General features: G+C 38.1%; 1 protein-coding gene across 7 annotated transcripts in view; it reads left to right on the top strand.

Annotated features, from left to right (window-relative positions):
• Positions 1 to 16,219, top strand: part of LOC122794113 (interleukin-15-like) — a 1,779,266-nt gene that overhangs the window by 899,307 nt on the left and 863,740 nt on the right. The window lies entirely within an intron of this gene.

Raw genomic sequence — 16,219 nt, 5'->3', positions numbered from 1 at the left:
AGAAACCTTTTTGAGAAAAACAACCTGGCCTTGGTGGGCACTAACCCGTTACAAGCTTCTGTTGTATAATTCTAATGCATGTGTTACATTTCAAGGTACTTTTCTAGCTCAGACACAAGCAAATGCTGATTGCAGTTCATATTTTCAAGCAGTCTTTGTTCTAATTATCTATAGCTTCTGCAGCTGTGTATTTTCTCACAGCACAAGCGGAACTCCTTGTCTAAGTTTCATAACATTTATACAAGTGGTATTGTTCTATTCATTATTTTCCTGACACAAGCAGAAATCATCTGCTTTTCAGTAAATTTCCAAGGCATAAGCAAAGATTTTAGCTGGGCATATTTCATGACAATACAAGGTCAGAAAGCTTATGCAATTTGTACAGATTTATGCAGTGTAAAATAGAATAAATGTGTTAACCCTTTTCAAGCTCTAAATGCACTAAGCATATTACTAATACATATACTAATACATATTTTTCTGACAATATATATACATATATATATATATATATATATATATATATATATATGCTCCACGACTGTGTTAGTTCTAAAACTAAACAGTCTCCTTGTATCTGTCTCTGTGCATCTACTAGCCAGGTGCATGATACATAGCATGTTCCATAGTGTTATGCTGGTATGTAGCACGTAATGATGCAGGGAGACTGTTCAGTTACAGAGCTAAACACAGTTGTGGAGCATATATATACAGTTCAGTCTTGTAAGTTTAGATGTTCTACCCTGTTGTTCTTCTAAACATTCAGTGTTCGTGTCTCGATTAATTCAGTTTTAGTGTTGTGTTAATTTGCTAAACTGAAGTAGACCTGTATATATATATATATATATATATATATATATATATATATATATATATATATATATACATATATAAACTCTGTTTTGTTATTTATATATATATATATATATATATATATATATATATATATATATATATATATATATAAATTGAAACACACATAAACTAAACCAAATAACACACGAAAAGACCACTGGTGAGAATGAAGGACGAACAGCTCAATCTGCCTTTTAACGTTTTCGTTCTTTTAATGAAAATGAACTTCTTCAGAAATGCACCCAAAACCTTATACATAGCTTGTATACAAATTCAAATAAGGTCACATGTAATAAATACCCAATGAATACTTTATCACAATTATTCAATAAAATATAAATAAATAAATATTCAATAATACTTTCTTAATAAAGGAATAATACCTAACTAAATGTTTTTTACAAATAATTATAAAAATATCATAATGTCAACTACATATAAAATTGTATGTATACCTATATTTACCTAACTAAATGTTTTTTACAAATAATTATAAAAATATCATAATGTCAACTACATATAAACTAAAATTGTCTCCTTCAAAAGTTATGTCTTTTAAAAGTTCCAGTAAATGCCAGGAGTCCCGAAGATAGAATTTTGACTTCTGTACAATAGGGTTTAATAAATCACCCAACCAGACCGAAATTGTCTCTGTTTTAGAACAGCTAGCTGAAACAATGGGTCTAAAATTTAACTGCTCATCCCATTTATGCACTTTTGGGATTCCAAATAAAGATGCAATTTTAGGATACTGTGTGTGTAAAAACGTATATACTTTAAAGTCAAAACTACCTTCACAAAATAAATCAAAAAGGCAAGTATCAAGTTTGGCAAAACTTTTGACTACAAAATTAGTGTTAACCCTCATATAATTTTTGTTGTCAGCCAAAAGGGTCTTAATTGCTTTAACATATTCATTTTGACTCATTATTACAATAGTCCCTCCTTTATCAGCCTTCATAATACGCCAATCTCTGTTTTTGGCCATAATTTGGAGAGCCTCTGTTTCTCCCTTAGAAAGGTTAGATGTATAATGTGAATTGTTATTAATTTGTCTAAAATCTTGTTCACATTGTTTACTAAACACTGTCAAAGTAGAATTCAATAATGGATTATATGTACTTTTTATTCTACTGTATTTGTGTGTACTATTCACCAATTTTGTGTTGTCAAAAATATACTTCAAGTTTAGCTTTCTACAGTATAACTTGAACTCAACTATCAATTTTGCCAAATCAAAACTGTTGTTTGGAATAAAAGAGAAACCTTTCTCTAAGACAGAAATCATATCTTGAGAAAGGACTACGTCAGTCAGATTTAAAATGTTCATACGATAGTTTAATACTTCTTTTTTCCTTTTGTCTTGCCCTTGTTCCTTGTTTGAACTTTGTTTGACCATTTTGGAGTTTTTTTTGCACCAGAACTGTCCATCAAAAAAGGACCCTTAGTGTTAGAGTCAGCTACAGCCACAACCGAGTTGGCTGTATTAGAAGAATCCAAATTGTTGTTATTGTTGTTGTTATTTGTTCTGTTTTGACCTTGAACGACAATGTTCTGGTTAGCCCCATTGTTCTTGTTGTTATTCGTACTGAAATTGTTGGAGACTTCATTAGTTAATTGACCAGAAGAATTAGCATTTTGCTAGAAGTTTTGGTGCATAGATTTTATCTGGTAAGCTTTTTGTGCAGCATAAGCTGCTATGTCTCTACGAAGTTTACCTTGCTTCCTCGCAACCACAGAAACCCTGTGTCTTTTAACCTTAGCCTCAATGCCCAAATATAAAGAAGATAAGGCATTAAAAGTTTCAGAAGATCTAATTTCCGCGTCCAAAGTCTCTAACTGAGTCCTGAGATTAACTATCTCATTATTGTAATGGTCAATTAACAAACCCATAAATTGTAAACCAGTGTTGTTAAACAAATCCACTAGTTTGCCATATAGACTGTCACCTTGTGAAACACAGTTGGGAAACTTGAATAATCTTAGCCCAAACGGCACACATTTAAGTCTTATATTCTCTTGTAAATAATGCACTTCTAATTGAAGCGACACAAGCTTTATGCTAAGTTTTTCTAACTTAAAAATGTTCTCTTTGCATTGCTCATAAGTGTCGCTAATAAAAGAATTGCCAGCATTACTTACTTGCTCTTGATTTACAGAACTATCCCCAGTAAAAAAAGGATTCGAATTTTCGTCCGTAAACAAGGCTTTAATAATTCCATTACCAGAAAGACCAGCATTAATTCCACCTGCAAAATTTTGTCCTTCGACACGTTTACTACTAGACGCCACATCCACCTGGCGTCTAGCTGTACCACCGGATACGCTACCATTCGGTACGATGTCTCCGCTTGTACTTCCTGTTTCAGCGTTACCAACGCTCCTGTTTCCAAATTGAGTTGAAAAAGCCTGACGAATGGCTCCAATAATAATTCCTGACATCTGGTCACTAAAGTTAATGCCCAATTCGGGAACTGAATGGGTGCTCAGATTGAGCAAAATGTCCTGTGAATCCTCCGTTGACATCGCCAAAGGTATAACCAAATCAATGAATTGAAACACACATAAACTAAACCAAATAACACACAAAAAGACTACTGGCGAGAATGAAGGGCGAACAGCTCAGTCTGCCTTTTAACATTTTCGTTCTTTTAATGAAAATGAAGTTCTTCAGAAATGCACGCAAAACCTTATACGTAGCTTATATACAAAGTGAGGGTTTCTGGTCCGAAGGACCAATCTGTCAAAGGAAAAATTTTCAAAGACCAATACACGTAAAGTTCAGTTAAGGCACATTTAATAACTTGCAGCAAGGAGACAAAAACATGCAAATACAAGATTTTGCCTAACTACTAACAGGAAGTATGCTATTCTTATACTGTTTTACAAGACATGGCCTTCTATAGCTGACGTAATCAAACACAACTTTCAGTATTGTTCTACAGCAGATGTTACTCAGATTTTCTGCTGACATGACTAGATTTGTGAGAAACTTTTTTGAGAAAAACAACCTGGCCATGGTGGGCACTAACCCGTTACAAGCTTCTATTGTATAATTCTAATGCATGTGTTACATTTCAAGGTACTTTTCTAGCTCAGACACAAGCAAATGCTGATTGCAGTTCATATTTTCAAGTAGTCTTTGTTCTAATTATCTATAGCTTCTGCAGCTGTGTATTTTCTCACAGCACAAGTGGAACTCCTTGTCTAAGTTTCATAACATTTATACAAGTGGTATTGTTCTATTCATTATTTTCCTGACACAAGCAGAAATCATCTGCTTCTCAGTAAATTTCCAAGGCATAAGCAAAGATTTTAGCTGCACATATTTCATGACAATACAAGGTCAGAAAGCTTCTGCAATTTGTACAGATTTATGCAGTGTAAAATAGAATAAATGTGTTAACCCTTTTCAAGCTCTAAATGCACTAAGCATATTACTAATACATATACTAATACATATTTTTCTGACAATATATATACACACACATATATATATATATATATATATATATATATATATATATATATATATATATGCTCCATGACTGTGTTAGCTCTAAAACTAAACAGTCTCCTTGTATCTGTCTCTGTGCATCTACTAGCCAGGTGCATGATACATAGCATGTTCCATAGTGTTATGCTGGCATGTATCATGTAATGATGCAGGGAGACTGTTCAGTTACAGAGCTAAACACAGTTGTGGAGCATATATATACAGTTCAGTCTTGTAAGTTTAGATGTTCTACCCTGTTGTTCTTCTAAACATTCAGTGTTCGTGTCTCGATTAATTCAGTTTTAGTGTTGTGTTAATTTGCTAAACTGAAGTAGACCCGTATATATATATATATATATATATATATATATATATATATATATATATATATATATATATATATATATATATATATATATATATATATGTATATATGTGGATTTTCTATGGTATAACTATTTGAGGCATTATTTCTAAGCAAGCTAGGCCAAAAAATATAGTTTTGTTTTCGGTCAGAATTATTTTTGACCAAGTTAGGCCAGGAAGAATTTGTGTTCTGTAACTTATTATACTGCAGCTGCATGTTTCTGGTTTAGATAAAGGATCATAGATTATATTTTGTTATGGATAAAGAAATATTATCGAACATTACCTGCCTCTGAGAAACAGAAACACAGACAGTCTACTATTGTATTTTGTTCTTTCTTTTTCTCAGAGTTTTGTAATAAATGCAATGTTTGTGTAAAGAAAAATTACAGGTAAGATCATAAAAAATTTGCTCAGGTTATGAGAACTTTCCAAAACTGTAACTGTTGTGAACTGATAAAAGATGATGATTGTTATTATTTTTCTGAGTTAACTAAGCTGGCCAGTGCTTTTATTTAAGTTAGGCTACATAGACTGCCATTTTATATTTTTCTTTGTGTAATATCAGTAGCTGTCAATACTATTCTGGAACAATAAAGCTTCTTGCCTGAAAATGCTTTTATGTCTCAGTGAATTCACCAGTGACAGACAGTGCTATGGAACTCTTTACAATTATTTGACTATGATGACCTTTTAAGAAAGAACAGGAGTAGTATGCCTGATGATAATGACAAACTGTTACTTTGCTAAAGTTCTACTAGATTTTGTACATTCAGTCTGCAGCCGGTGGTGGTGCTGAGGTGGCGTTGTCGCCTCACAGTAAGACGCTGTCCTGTTCGATTCTCAGCTAGAGCGTCTTCTGTGAGGAGACATGCGTGAATGGGCGTACCTTCGTTGAAGTTTGTGCATCAGGGCTGGCAACTCGGCATGTAAAAATCCTCTGCCAATCATTAGCGGACCGGAGTTCTGCTGTGGCGACCCCTAACTGGGAATAGCCGTCTGCAGCCGCTACTTATTGCTATTATATTGGAGGGCAACAGTTCAGTTTTTCTGGGGTACTGTATATACAGTATTGTATATAGAGTGTCATAAAAGTTACTTAACACTTACTTAACATATACAGTTGTGCTTGTTTTTGGCCAGTAAAAGTATGTACAACTCATGTCAGTGTATTTTGTTTATTGTGCCATATTAATCACCACACTTATAGCTTAAGTGAATATCAGTGAAAGAAAACAAGTATGCACAAAAGGATCATTGTGTGCTCAGACTAGTTACAAGACTTGCATTTACCATTTTCCTTTCTTAAAAGAATCTCTTTATCCACAAGAAAGTATTTGCTTTAACTACCAAGTCAAATTCCACATGGTCCTTCCAAAACTTTTGTACCTCTGGGCCAGCCTCCTTCACAAAGTTTTGTCATGTATGTTTGATTTCATCCTACTACAAAAATAACTCTCCACATGCTTTCATCATCCCTTTTCCCAAATAAATAACCCCTCCTCTTCCAACAACTACTGAGCAAATTCCATTATTTGCACTCTGGGTATAACTCCTGAAAAATGAATCCACAGACAAATACTAGATGATATCAGAACACATGATGGTCACAGACAGATAGCTTCCAGCCAAAGTATAGAAGTATCACTGCAATTTTTTTTCAGTTACAAATCATATACCCAAAAACACAGAAAGCAGTTCACTCATTGGTGCAATTTTCTTGACCTTAACAAAAACATTCAAAATGTTAACCATAATCTGCTTTCTGGTAAACTTATTGAATGCAGATTCTCAAAGTATGCCTATGGATGAAAATCTATTTAAGCAACAGAATATTCTCCATCATTGTGAACAATATGGCGGTAGCGTTGTTACCTCACAGCAAGAAGAGGTTCTCCTGTTCAATTCTCGGCTTGGCTTGGGAGTGCCTTCTGTGTGGAGTCTGCATGTCCTCCCGCGGTTGGGTAGCGTTTGAAAGACATGCGTGTGTAAATGGGCGTGCCTTCGTTGAAGGTTGGGCGTCAAGCTGGCACCTCGGCATTTCGTAAAAATTCTACTGCCAATCATTAGCGGACCAGAGTTCCGCTCTGATGACCCCTTACCGGGAAAAAGCCGAAAGACAAACAACAATAACAGCAACATTGTGAACAATAGCCATTCTGAGACTGGTTCCTGCTCTAAGGAAGTTCTCTAAAACATTTTGCTATGCCCACTACTTTTTCCCACTTTTCCTAATTAGTAGACTGACAGACCCACCTAATCTTGTTTTATTACTATGCTCAGCCTCACCTGCCCTCCAAGCACTTTTGTCTGTGGACCCTTCTTTACTGTCCCCCAGTGACCTTTGCGAACAAGTAGACAATGTCTTCTTTGTACCCAGTCCCTCAAAATTAGCTAGCCAAGTGGCTAAATCTTAGGGAAAGATGCTGGTGCACTTCAGTATGGTAGCTTTTCAAGTGTTTAACTGCCAATGTTTTATGTGGAAGTTTGTGTTGTGAAAAATGTACAGTTTAGATGAGTTTGTTGCATCACTGCTTGCAGAGCAAAATGTCTATGTTGCTGATATTGTTTCTGATGCTTTTCATGTGTCAAAACATGTTTTAAAAAGTGCCTTTGAGAAGGACGGTATTATTTCTAGAAATGCAGCATTGTCGGTGGTTATTAGGAGGTATGCTTGGTTATACTCCCAGAATTTTCCTGATGAGTTAAAAAATTAGATTGTGAATACCCCTTTTGAGTCTGGTTGTATATTTGATACAGCAGTTTATTGAATTGTTAAACTCTGGTATGACAGAGGTAAACTGATGCAAGGAGTATCAGAAATGCTTCATATTCCCAAGTTCTCCTCCTTTAAGCAAGATCATTTTCAGTGGTCTAACAAGCCAAAGTCCCAGTCGAACAATATCTGAAGCAATAAAAGGGAACGGCAAGATAATAATTATGCCATGCCTAATAAGAAGGGGTCCTTTCCTTGAAAGGATAGCCCCTTCTGGCTTATGAATATGCTGAGGCATGGTGCCCATTAAGTGACCCATTGGATGCCTTATCTCTCAAGTTGGTTGTCTACAAGGTGGCCTGGCCATCAATGGTGTCTGGCAAATGGGTGCTAAACATTGTTGTTAGTGGTTTCAGGTGGAAGTGTAAAGATCTGCACCTATATTCAGAGGGGTTCCCCCTCATCTCCTGGACCAGACTTTGTTATTCCCTCCTATTCTTCAAAAAATGCTGGACTTAGGGGTCATAGAACTGATCCCTTCTTCAGAAATAGAGAGAGTTTTCTTCTCTTTTCTTCTATTTTCTTGGTTCTCCAAAAACGGCAGTTGTATAGGCTGATGTGAGGCCGTTTTTTTTTAATATGTTTGCCAATGTCCCTAAGTTCAAGATGCTCACCTTGCAGACAGTGCTTCCTCTGTTTATGGACCACTTCTTCATGCTGACCCTGGTCTTTAAGGATGCCTTTCTTCATGTATCCCCATTGTTCAATGCTTCCAGGGATATCTGAGATTTGTTGTGTTTGTTTAACACATCAGTTTTCTATATTGCCCTTTGGGCTATCCACTGCAATGCAAATATTTTCCAAATGCCTTACTCAGATAGTGGCCTACTGATGGGCTCTGAGCACTCTCTTTTTTCTGTACTTGGACAACTTGCTAACCTGTACAGAGTTTCCATCCAGGTGTGTGGAATTGCTAGAAAATATTTCATCCTGACTCTCCCATCTGGGGTTCAAGTTGAACCTCCTAAACTAATGTTTGACACTCACACAAACACTCATCTTTCTGGAGTATTAATTTTTCAACAAGAGTCTGACTTTTCCCCCTGAAGACAAGGTCCTGTTCATAACAGATGGTATTTCTGGAATTCACCCAGGGGAATGTCACCTTGATAAGAGAATTATTAGAAGTCTTTGGACTGACAACATTCATGATTCTGATTTTACCACTGGCCTGTCTCCACATGAGAAAAATTCAGTGGTACTGCTGAAATTGTAGGATGCAGCACCTCCCTTCCATGGAATCCCAGTTGCCAGTGCTCCCCTTCAGCAGGTGAGAATTACAGTGGTGTAGAGATCAGTTGAGTATCAACCCCCCCCCCCCATGCCAGTACAGACAGATTTGTCCGAATTTGCCCGGGGAGCTGTATTAGTGGAAATGCAGATGCTACCCACTTGGAGACCAAAGGATGCACAGAAACACATCAATATCTAGGAGTTGCTGGCATTGTTTCATGTCTTGAAAGTCCCTTACCACCTTTGGACTCCATATCCTCTTCTGGTTGTTATGGATATAACCACAGTGATTAGGTACCTCAACAATCTAGGCGGTACAAGGTCTTACCCTGTGTTCTGACTGGCAGTGATAGCCTGGGAGAGGGCTTCTCAGTATTCCCTGTCTCTTCAGACATCACACATCCTGTCAGAGCAGAATATTGTGACAGAAAGACTTAGCAGATCCTGGGCAGACACATGAATGTTGAAGCTCAAGGCAGTAGTGTTCCAGTATTTACTCCAGATGTGGGAAACACCTCTAAAAGATCTGTTCACCTTCACTCAAAACAAACAGCTGGAAAAATGTTGTTCCAGACATCCTTGCAGCCATGCTTAGAGGACAGATGCATTCTTGTTCCCAGAAATGGAAATTTTCCTGTATGCTTTTCCACACTTTCCACAGATTTACAAGTTACTCCTGAAAGTTCAAAGAGAAATGCCAAAGATCATTGTGTTGATTCCTTATTGGCCCAGGCAGTTTTGGTCCTCCATGTTTATATTCCGGCCAAAGGCAATTACTATAGACTTCCTGGCATGCTTGATCTGTTCACACAGTCTCAGGGGCAACTGGTGCACCCCAGTTTGGAGAAACGTCTATTGACAGCTTGGATAATTCTACCTTGACTACATTTAGGCACTTGTTTCTTGAGGATGTACAACAAGTGTTAAATGAGGCCAAAAACCTGCTGTTATATGTTCATAGGTGTGTATAATAGGCTAATGATCACAAGGGCTATTTTAAGCCTAACCATGCATCCTGAATGTCTGACAAGTTCTGATACCCATGATAAGTGTCAGCAGGGGCTTGGAAAATCAAACCTTGCAACTTGTGTATATGAGGTTAACATCTTAACTATTAAGCCAACTACAACCATCCTAAACTCCCCATTAGAAAACTTTGTTTACAAATGGATGAGGTTTTCTAAGTGGTGAGTAAATGGAAACAGAAGGGCCATTGTGGTTAATATCCCTTTCATCTTGAAATACTGGTGAGAGCTAATTCTGCCTGAACATGTTTTGCTTATTCCTCTGACAACTGCACAGTGAGTTTCTGAGAGGCAAGCTGTCATGGTGGAACAATCTTACCTGATTTTGCACAGGGACAGGGTTGTGTTATGCACTTATCATTTTTTCAAGCTGAAAGTGGTTTCAGTTTTCACTTTCTATCAGTCTTTTAATCTCCTTGTGTTCTTTATGGAAACTAAGAATATGGGATATACATTACTTTAAAATGTGCATAGGTAGCTCAGGTATGAACCTGACAGAACAAATACCTTTAGGAAGGCCAAAAGGCTTTATATTTCCTTTTTTGGCAAAGAAAAGTCAACAGGTGTCTAACAGTTCATTGCACATGGGTTACCCTCTGGTGTTATTTTTAATTCACCTGTGAAGACTGGTAGAGAAGGGTGAAGGCTTCCAGCCTAGCCAGATTGAATTGTGCAGATAATTCTGTAATTTGTAAATATAAATGTAAACTACAGGCTTGTTGTCTTAAATATAAAGAAATACTGTTATATGTGGAACAGGAAATAAATGTGACAACAGTACACTCTACTGACCAAAGTAAAGCATGTGGTGACCCTTTGAAGTAGACAGTGGTGCCGAAAAGTCTAGATGAAGAAATTCTTTCTGTTGTTTTAACCAAGAGCTAAATTGCTAGATTTAAACATGGAAATTTAGTTTTATTGCTGTGTTCCTGACCAGCTGCAAGATAACAAAAGGGAGATGTTAAGAATGTAAATGCAGTTAATGTATATGTGTAGTAGAAAGTATTGTCTTGTGGTTTTAATTATTATTAAATATTTTAAAACCTTTTAACTGTGGCTGTTTTGTGTAGAGATAAGTTAAGCTCTAGAGTACATTGCATGTATATAAGGATCCTGTACCAAGTCACTCTAATAAGCCTTCACTGTTTAGTCACATCTACCAATTGGATAATAATATTGCACAGTAATAATTGGACACCCTTTTAAGGGCCTTTGAGTAGCTGATAAATATTAGCTGGGTGGTGGCAAGTGATTACTACCGTATAGTCTGAGTAAAAGGGGCACAGCTGGAGAACCTTTGCCAGCCTTCCTCAGAAGTGTCTGTATGGTTGTATATACTCTTATTTCAAAGAGTGTGTGTGTGTGTGTGTTGTGTGTGTGTGTGTGTGTGTGTGTGTGTGTGTGTGTGTGTGTGTGTGTGTGTGTGTGTGTGTGTGTGTGTGTGTGTCAGCTACTTTGGCAGGGACAGAGAGAGTGCTAGAGAGTTTAGCTTGCCCAGCTAGGCTGAGATCTGGACCCTATAGCTGTGCCAGTGGGGAGTCTTATTAGGGACCTGGGGAGCAACACAAGGCTCAGTCCTGGGACCTATCTTGTTCGGTATATATTTCTCAGAGGTACAGGCCAACACGGAAGGACTGTGGCTGACCAAGTTTGCAGATGACTGCAAACTGGGCGCCATAATCGACTCTCCAGCCGACACAAGCATCCTCCAAAAGGGCCTCATAGAAACAGACAACTGGTGCCAGAGCCATGGCCTCAAGCTAAACACCAAAAAGTGTATAGTCATCCCTTTGGCAAAACAAAGTGCCCACAAATTACCACATAGGTGGTAATCCATTAAGTACAGAAGAAGTAATTAGGGACCTGGGGACCCAAGTTGATAGCAGTCTCTCATTTGACAACCACGTGGCCAAAGTGGTTAGAAAAACATTTTATATAGCTCACCTAATCATGAAGGGATTCACATCTAGATCAGGGGAGGTCATCGTGCCTCTTTACTCATCCCTCATCAGGCCCATAATTGAGTACAATGCCCCTTTTGGGATGTACCTTACCAGACACTTGCAGCAACTGGAAAGACCCCAAAAGTACCTCACCAAGAGGATCAAAGGACTCAAACAGATGCCATATGCTGCCCGGTTAAAGAAACTCCAGCTCTACTAAGTGGCATACCACCTGCTCAGAGGCGATCTATGCCTGACGTATAAAGCCATGTCCAACCCAGAATTAATGGACATGCTGCACCTCAGAAAATCCAAATCCCATCGAGCTATGAGCTCGAGAGACTTGAACCTCAGCACTGAAATAAATAGGACATGCTGGAGGAACAGATTCATAATCCAGAGGCTCCCTTCACTCTGGAATAAAATCCCATTCCAGGTTAGGCAGAGTCCCTCATTGACTCTCGTCCAGAGGAATCTTGATGAGTGGATGGGAGATCGTAGGTTTACCCCGGGTATCACTTCTGTGTCACTGTTAGACAGAGGCACAGTATACTAACCTCGAAAAAGGGCATAGCAAAATTAATTTAAAATGGGTGCCGAAAGCCAAACACACTCCGGCTAGGCTTATAAATGCCCTAGGGCAGATAGCCTAGTATGAACTTATGAACCTAAGGGAGTGACCAGCCCTGGACTGACTGTGATCTCTGTGTGCTCTTAAGGGAAATTGCACTTTATTGTGTGTATTTGTTATCCTTTCCTCATGTATCAGACGCCCTGTCTGGTGTTATTGGTGAGGATTGAGGCTCCTTGATTGCTGGGCCAGGGCCAGGGCACGGGCGTCACAACACCCACTATGGTGAGGTGAAGCAGTTTCCTCCAGGGCGTTTTTCTCATCAGTTACATTTTGGAAAGGAGTAGACTCTAGAGGTATTCTAAAGGCAGCAACTTGGTCCTCCATCCTTACCTTCATGAAGCAATACAGATTGCATGCTTTTTTAGATTCTGTGCAGGCTTCATAAGGGCCATTTTCCGGGTGCTGCTAGCCCTTTAGCCTTCGTACTGTCTCAGGTTGAGTAAGCTTTGGGAATCTACCTAAATGCCAGTAAGGCAGTATGTTTGTTGAACATAGTACAGTTGCGTAAGTTCCACTAACTTGTAACAGTAAACATTAATAGAAAGCACTACCTTACTGGTAATCCCTTCCCACCATTCCCTGTTTTGTTGGGTACATATAGTTGGTTGTAGGAGGTGCTGTTGAGTTTGGTTCAGCTACCTTTTTTGGTATGTATGTGTGACATTTGGTATGGAACAGTTGGTGGTCACAATGCTTGCGTTTCATCTGCTCTTCCTGATGGACCCTAGAAAACTGAAAGGACCTGTTCCTGCCAGATGATTGGTGCTTCAAATTCATAGACAGTGGTAGGAATTCTAAGCTTTGAGAGACTGCCAGAGGGAGTCTAGCAGGACAGTGCTACTCATTTGTCAGTAAGGTAGAACTTATGCAACTGTACTTTTAGTTCCATTCATTTCTTTTTTTATCAATATTCTTAACCATTTTGTTGTGTAGGTAATTGTTTTGAATGATGTATTCTGAGGAAGTGTTGTCATATATTCTCGGAGTTTCCTTTCCTAAATATTTTGCAGGCACATTCTGCATCATGTGTAACATTTTTGGTGTTATATGTGCCTTGTTTGCATAGTGCGTACCACTACCTTTGTGTTTAAATCTGGTGCTTTCTGCTATATGATTGTGTGGACTACAGTTATTATATGTACTTGATTTATCTGATGATCTTTGTATTTTAGTAGTTAGCATTACTTTTATTACTGTTCTATTCTGTTATAATTTTTTGTGAATCTGAAGCAAAATAAATCAGAGCAAGCTATTGTTTTGCATGGGAAGATCAGACTGAACTTGTTATGAGGTTTTGTAGCTGTCCTTGTTTATTCATTGTTAGTTATCACTGTGCATCTTGTTTGAACTTGTGATGTGTCCTGTTGTCCTCTTCTCATATCAGTGTATGTTTGCTTTGCCTAAGAACTTAGCCAGCTCAAGAAAGGGTTCTTTAATACTTATCATTATTGTCGTTTCTGGATATTTGAGTTCCAGCTGTTATCACCAATTGTCTCTCTTACCCTTCATTTTGAGCCACTTTACTTCTTTATGACTCATAGCACCATTTGTTCCCCTACTTCTCTGTTAATAACACCAGTCTCACACCCTTAGCTTCCATTTCTTACTGGTTTCTGTCTCCGTTACTACTTTCTCATGTTACTATTGTCACAACCATCTTACAGAAATGTCCTTCTTTACTTACTGGACCTGTAGACTGTAGACCATGTTTTACTTGGTTAGTTGTTATTTTGTATCTGAGCTAGTCTTTTCACATCTCCACTGACCTACATTCTTTTGTCTTCACAGTCAAGAACAGTTCTTTGCAATAGTCCAGCACATTCTCCTACAATTAATCTGGTATTGTATGAAACACATGCCTGAAGGAGAGGTATAAAATGATTGATTAATTGACTGAATTATTCACTTATTTTTTAGTCAGTATTTCCTGGCTGGGTAAGTGATCTGGTCCTTACATCCTTTACAGTCACTACTGTAAGGATAGTATGGAGTCCTTTATCCTCTGCCCATGTAAAATAAGTAACATTTCATATATATGTGCATAATCACCATGCATGTACACATAAACACACCAGTGTAGGGGTAGCCACAACTACCTTGCTAGCCTCCATATCTTTCTAGCCTTTCTTTTTCAGCCAGTTTTAGGTCAAATGATTCATACTACAGATTAAGCACCCTGATAATGGACAAGTCGGCAAGCTTCACCTCAGACTACTCCTCTCCCCAGCCACCCTCCAACCCGTAGGTGTTCCTTCTTTTATTCCTCCCTATGTTGTCACTATCAGTTACAATAGCTGCTGTATCTTACTTGACTATTACAAGTTAGTACCCATACTCCATAGATTTGAACGTTTCAGCTGATATTGTGTCCGTTTAGGCTTTTATCCATACCACAAACCACATTAATTTCTAACAGTTGTTATAGAACAAGCTGTTCTGCCTCGCCACCCCCCCCCCCAGACAGCCAGAAAATCTTTGCCCAATAATTTTGTAACAGAGCAATCAAATGTGGTCAGTTTCTCTTGGTACTTTTGCCTCTAATAACAAATGAATCAAAGCAATTCCATAACACCACTACAGTCCGTGATGCTGTACTGTGATGTCATTACCTACCTTGTCTACTGTATCTAGCTTGGGCCCTCCACTCGGCTAGTAGTACGTCATATCATACTGCTGTTTATGTATTACAGGGTTTTGGGGGATATTTTATGCGTGTCTAAGTGGAAGTGTGCTGTTTGTGCAAATTATTTGACAGCTTACCTTCAAAGACTCATTCCAGCACTGTTGGCATCTCTTTTTCAGATTATTGCCAGGATGTATAAGGCATGTTTAGGGGAACAAATGGATGTTCCTACTGTATTGAGAAGATATTATGACACGTCTTGTACTTCTATGCTTATTCCTCCTCTACTGCCAGGCTTGGAGGAGCTAGATAAGGCTGAGTGTAACATGTTATCTACACACACCAGTTCTAGACTTTACAATCCTTCTCATGCTAATAAATACTTACCTTTTAATCCTAAGCCTGACCCTGCAGCAGTCTTGACACCTTCTTCAACAAGTAACAGCCTTCAAGAATCATCAAGCCTTTACCCAGGAGACACAGAGGGGAACATTTTAGATGGATTAGCTAAGAGTTTTTTTTCTTCTTCTTCCACTTCAGTGCATAGAATTCTTAACTATCTTAACTATCTGACCCAAAAGTGGATGTTTTTGCTTTTATCTGTAGACATTTTGAGAAATCTATCTACCTGTCTTTTCCCTAAAGGTAGGGCCTATCTCAGATGCATTATTCCAACTTGTCTCAAGTATCTAAACATGTCTTAAGTCATGTGCATGATTATGCAGATATTGTGTTTGGTCTGTGCTTCTGCTACTATTTTGAGGAGGTATGTCTGGGTACGTAACCAAATCTTTTTTTGATGATATAAAGTCTGAAATTTTAATTCAGCTTTAGATAAGGAGGTTTTATTCAGCACATCTGCTAATGAGACCTTTTAGCAATCTAGTGACATAAGGAAAATAATTCAGGGAGTTTATAAGTTATTTCAAGACCCCACTTGCAAATCTCCCAGATCACTTTTTCACATCTAAGAAACAGAATAAGCAGTCCCTGCCTTCTCAGGCCAAATAGGGAATCAACAAGAGATGGAAGGTGGGGAGCAATCAAAAACATGTTTTTTTTTCCTAGTGAGTGACAGTCTACTTCTTCAAAATTACTATACCAGCATTCCCCCTTCCGCCCCAGTCTCTCAGAAATCTGTCCCAATAACTGGCTCTATACATACCCCTTTGGCAGCATATTGTGATAGACTCATGGGTGTTAAAGGTTCAGAAGAAATACATTTGGCACTGGATACAAAAGTCTCCTTTTGGGGCAGTTCCTGCTCA

The sequence above is a fragment of the Protopterus annectens genome, chromosome 2.part1 (assembly GCF_019279795.1).
Source record: "Protopterus annectens isolate FY-2018-M chromosome 2.part1, PAN1.0, whole genome shotgun sequence".
Lineage (NCBI taxonomy): Eukaryota > Metazoa > Chordata > Ceratodontiformes > Protopteridae > Protopterus > Protopterus annectens.
Note: the sequence above shows the minus strand (reverse complement) of the source record. Positions and strands in the feature narration are given on the sequence as shown.